At 33.2% G+C, this 6,000-nt stretch overlaps 1 pseudogene; it reads left to right on the top strand.

The window, feature by feature from the left end:
• Positions 1–819: 819 nt before the first annotated feature.
• On the top strand, positions 820–3,311 carry LOC133293804 (sugar transport protein 13-like; annotated as a pseudogene).
• The last annotated feature ends 2,689 nt before the right edge of the window (positions 3,312–6,000 follow it).

Genomic DNA, 6,000 nt, shown 5'->3' with positions numbered 1-6,000 from the left:
CTTGAAGACTTAACTTCTGCCGAATTCTCTGATGCAATTCGCCAATGGTTGTGTTGCGTTGGATACGTGTCGGCCTTTTTTCACCTTCGAATATGACACCTCGTCGACCTTCTACCTTCCTACCATTGTAATATAACACAACACGAACAGAATCAGGATTTGAACTCATTTTTAAATAGAATTACAACTAAAATTCAAATACTAAATTAAAGATAAAGGAATGTTGGTGGAGAAGAGAGATATGAAGAGTGAGAGAAGATGTGTGAATTGAATGGAGGGGGTGAGGAAATATATAGAGCACACATGTGACGCCAGTTTTGGGCGTCACATGTGACGCCCAAAACTGGCGTCACATTGTGCAGTAGATGTGTAATTTTTTACGAAACAACATTAAATGCGTAATTATTTTATTTAAATACAATATTTTAATTTTTTTGCCAACTTATTGGATATTACAGTTTTACATTAGATATAACCGGTGGAAATTTTTGACCGAATCCAAACTGATCTAAAGATAACGATATCCACTCTGTTATCAACTTGTTGACCTTACCTCGTGTGGCACCTTTACAGCCCCTGTATATATATATATATTGATTGCGTCATATTGTTACAAAAACTTCATCAGAACAGAACCTTTTCGATCTTAATTACAATTCTTAGTTACACACACAATAGCTTTATCTCATCGCCTTTAAGTACGTACTCTCCCTGTTAAAAAAGACAAAGACAGGTCAAGCTACAAAAACCAATTAAGCTGCTACAAAGACATTAGACAGACAATCATTGTAAATTGGGCAAGACATTTAGCTAGCAATCATGGCGGGCGGAGGATTTACATCTGCTGGGAACACCGAATTCGAAGCGAAGATCACATTTGTTGTCATCATTTCTTGCATAATGGCCGCCACCGGTGGTCTTATGTTCGGTTATGATATTGGAATTTCAGGTGCATATATATATATATATATATATATATATATATATATATATATATATATATATATATATATAAGTAAGATTCTTTGACACCAGTGTCAAATTTTAAATTTTGACATTTCATCTGAGAGCTGTTAGATCAAAAAAGATCAACGACTCTGATTTGCAAGCATGTGACACCATTGATCTTTTTTGATCTAACGGCTCTCAGATGAGGTGTCAAATTTAAAATTTGACACTGGTGGATCCTACCTCATATATATATATATATATATATATATATATATATATATATATATATATAACTTAATAACATTCCATATGCAGAGAAGAGATATTCTCACTACCAAAATTTTCACTACCAATTTACTATCTATCTAATCATCATTAAATTAACATTTTTTCTCTCTTCAAAAACTTTTTAACATTCTCTCTCTTTGATCCAATGGTGATGTGATAGGTAGTAAGCCACTGGCAAGAATTTTTGGTAGTTAGAATATCATCACTCTCATATATATTAGATTAAATTAAATCATAAACAAAATCATATAATTTAATGTGTGAAAATTAATTGTGAATTGTATAATTATGTGAATACATGCAGACGGTGTCACATCAATGCCTTCTGCAAAAGTTTTTCCCAGAAGTATACATAAGGACACAGGACGAGCACGAGATTGATAGTAACTACTGCAAATATGACAATCAAAACCTTCAATTGTTCACATCCTCTCTCTACCTTGCAGCTTTGGTTGCAACCGTATTTGCCTCTAGAGTCACCAGAAAACTAGGCCGCAAGCAAACTATGTTGATTTCTGGGATTTTCTTCATTGTTGGAACTGTCTTCAATGCAGTGGCAAATACCCTTCCCCTCCTCATTATAGGCAGGATCATACTTGGTTGCGGTGTTGGTTTCGCCAATCAGGTCCTTATCTATTCTCCTTTTCACTCTACTTTTTGGCGTACAATTTCATACATTATCTTAATTTCTCATTCAATATTTGCTCATTCTTGATGAATTACAATTTTCACGACAGGTTGTACCAGTTTTTCTTTCTGAGATTGCACCCACAAGAATTCGTGGAGCACATAACATCATGTTCCAGCTTAACATCACCATCGGAATTCTCATAGCAAACATTGTCAACTGGTTTACTGCAAAGTAAGTTTAATAATTAATCCTTATATAATTAATAGAAATAATTGATAGGCACAAAGACTATATAATTTTATTTTGATTAACTGAAATTTTGGTATTAGACTCTAATTGTGTAAATTGGAGAATAGGATTGAAGGTGGATATGGGTGGAGGATATAAGTGGCGTTGGCAGGCATTCCAGCTCTGATGCTAACAGTGGGGGCCCTCATAGTGGATGACACTCCCAATAGTCTTATTGAGAGGGGTTTTGAGGATGAAGGAAAGGCTGTGCTCAAGAAGATTCGTGGTGTAGAAAATGTTGACCCTGAATTTGAAGATATTGTTAAAGCCAGTAAAGTGGCTAAAGAGGTCAAGAACCCCTTCACCAACCTCTTCAAGCGCCACAATCGTCCTCCTCTGATCATTGCCATCTTGTTGCAGATCACTGCTTATTTTTCATATTTGTCATTAATCGTAAACCAAAAAATATTATTTTGACTCATATACGAGCATATAAATTGTTAGGTGCTGAACTGGCAGAGATAAGAATTTGTTAATTAGTGTCTTGATCAATTTTTTTATTTTGAATTTCCTATTGATACAGGTCTTCCAACAAATGATTGGCATCAATGCGATCATGTTCTATGCTCCAGTGTTGTTCAACACATTGGGATTTTAGCATGATGCTTCACTGTACTCAGCAGTGATCACAGGAGCTGAGAATGTTCTCTCCACATTGGTTTCTGTGTTCTTAGTTGACAAAGCAGGGAGAAGGGTGCTCCTGTTGGAAGCTGGTGTTCAAATGTTTGTGTCTCAAATGGTGATCGGAATAATACATGGGTTAAAGGTACAAGACTACTCAGATAGCTTGAGCAAGGGAATTGCCATGTTGGTGGTGGTCATGGTTTGCACATTTGTGTCATCTTTTGCATGGTCTTGGGGCCCACTTGGGTGGCTAATTCCCAGTGAGACATTCCCACTAGAGGCTGGATCAGCCGGGCAAAGTGTGGCTGTGTTCACAAACATGCTCTTCACCTTTATCATTGCACAGGATTTCTTGTCCATGTTGTGCCACCTCAAGTTTGGGATCTTCTTATTTTTCTCGGCTTGGGTGCTTGCCATGTCATTATTCACAGTCTTCCTAATTCCAGAGACAAAGAATATCCCAATTGAAGAGATGACTGAGAAAGTATGGAGACAACACTGGTTCTGGAAGAGATTTATGGATTATTAAATTCGAGGCCATATACGCGTAGAAGTACATTACTTCGAATATTATTTCATGGTTACTTGCAGCCACGTAATCGACCCCACATCCTACAAAAGTTCAAGTTAGTCTTGGCTTGTACGGGATAAGGCGATATGATATTTACCCAATTTTTTTTTCTTTTGTCCAAAAAAAAAATCTCCACATCAAAATTCTTTCACCATACTTTACACTTTAATTCTTTAGGATAAAACAATAAAAATAATGTATGTTTTTATTGTTTTATTATCTTAAATTTTTTGCGTATATAACATTATATAATCATTTTATTTCTATAATTCCGTACATAATCAAAGAATGAAAAAGATTCTACTAGAGTCTCAAGTCCTAAAAGTGAATTACTACTATTATCCTCGTCATCATTAATTATAATATTTTTTATATCATTATTATCATCTTCATCATCATCATTGAATTCATATAAAAAAATTAAAAGCAAATATTTCAACTATTTAATTATGCTCGAAAGAATCATTACCTTTCTTTCTTGTTTTTCAACTTGAGCGAAAAAAGAGATAGACAGAGAGAGAAACATGTTGTGCTGCCTGTCGCAACAGAGGTGGATTCGCCACCAAAGTTTTTTTAGGAAAACATTGGAAAAATTATTTTTTGTTTGGGAAAATTAGTCTTTGGAAACAGAGGTGGATTCTCGAGTCGATTATGTGTAGGGAATATGTTAGCACCCTACACTATCCATTAAAAGAACGGTTACCTTGTATTAAATGTGCAAATTGTTGGAAAATTTTTAAATATTTGTTTCACTCTAAAAAAATTAAGATTGGTTATTGAAAAAGAAACTAACATTTAAAAATTTATTTTTGAACTTGACGGGAAGGGTTCCGCTCCGACGTATCCCTCGGTGCAATAGGGAACTCAAAGCTTACATTGTTCTGTAGAAAATATTTATGTGTTGATTGATTTTAATTTTAAAAATAGTTAAAGAAAAACATTTAGAAGTTGGGATTTGATGGTTTTGGACTATCAAGTTGTCGCAGTTAAAATAATCTGAAATGATAATTGTACGATTAACAAGCTATCTCAAAACAGCTAATCCTATTAAAATAAATTTCATGTTATTATTTTCATTATTATAAATTTTACGATAAATTTAAATGAATTTTTTAAACATCAAGTCATCACGGCTAAAATGAACCAAAATAAAATACGTGAGGTTAACAAACCGTCATGGCTAATTTGGTTTAATTAATTTTGCCAACAAAATTTCAATATTAATAGTCGTCATTTAAGATTAGTCACCTATATGTTATCCAAGTTGGGCATTTCAAATATGCATGCTCCAACTTGAGAGGGAGTATTAGAGAAACAAATATTGTTTTGGAAATATTCTGCATTTAATGCATACATAATTATAAGTATAAAATTAGTTTTAGCATAATTAGCTAATCTTACCACCCTGTTATTACAAGAAGGAGGACCCAAAAGCAATGTTTAATAGTAATAGGACCACACCAAAAAAAATAAAAAATAGTTATAGGACCCAAAAGTGCATAACAAAACTCACATGTTCATCTATTAAAACCATATCGATATTGTCTCCCATCTCAGGTCGATGAAAGTTGGGCTGTCTCCAGAGTCTGATAATCCTAATGTTGATCCTCCATTGCTCTTTAGATGGTGTCAGATCACGGATGAGATCAAATCTCGTAGTCATTTCAACAGATATCGAAACACAAAGTATGACCAGCGAATAGATGGATTTTTCCTATTTAATAAATAAGAATGAGTTAGCCATGAGTCTAGCCCATATCATGAGCCCAACTTGGGAAGGAAAACTTCAGCTATTGCTGACTCATTTAGTTTCTGTTGTTTATTTAGTTTTCGTTTTTCATTTAGCTTCGTTTTCTCATTTAGCTTCCATTTTTCATTTAGCTTCTATTTTCATTTAATTTTTGTTTTTCATTTAGTTTTCGTTGTTCATTTAGCTTCCGCTTTTCATTTAGCTTATGTTTTTCATTTATTTTTCAATTAATTTATGTTTTCATTTAGTTTATATTTTTCATTTAGCTCCTATTAAGGGTATATATTACTATTATTCTTATTAATTTATTATTGCTATTGTTATTATACGATTAAGTGTGAAAAGAAATTTGATTCGTGCATTTTTATCCTCTTGTGACATAATCTTTTCTAATAATAAAGATTATTTTAGCGCATAAAGAACAACATATTAAAAACTTTTTAGTAAATAAATTGTTTAGATTATTGAGATTAGAAATATGTTTGATTTGATGATACATTTTTATTTTTTTTTGGTTTCCCAAGTATCTTCCAGCCGACAGCTGAAGACTAATCCTTTTAAGGCGGGAGATCACATTAAGTGGGTAAACCTCTCCCAACAAAGCTTTTTCCATACATACGGTCAAGAATCAAACCCTGTCAGCATGCTTAAGGAACCCAGCTATCTACCAACTACGCTGGGCTTTGTTGGTTGATTATACATATTTTTTCAAATGCAATTGGCAATTACTAAAGTTTGTTCAAGCAATTAAGCTAGGAGGTAGGAGGAAATATATTTAGATTATTGATATTAGACCATGTTTGGATGTATTTTTTTTCTAATAAAACCTTTGATTATAAATTATACTAAATATAAAATAAGTTAATCTAAGAATACATTAAAAAGATAAATCATTAC

Source organism: Gastrolobium bilobum, unplaced genomic scaffold (assembly GCF_033153095.1).
Source record: "Gastrolobium bilobum isolate Gb01-03AN ecotype WA unplaced genomic scaffold, APGP_CSIRO_Gbil_v1 utg68430, whole genome shotgun sequence".
Classification (NCBI taxonomy): Eukaryota; Viridiplantae; Streptophyta; class Magnoliopsida; order Fabales; family Fabaceae; genus Gastrolobium; species Gastrolobium bilobum.
This window is presented reverse-complemented; position numbering and strand designations above follow the sequence as displayed.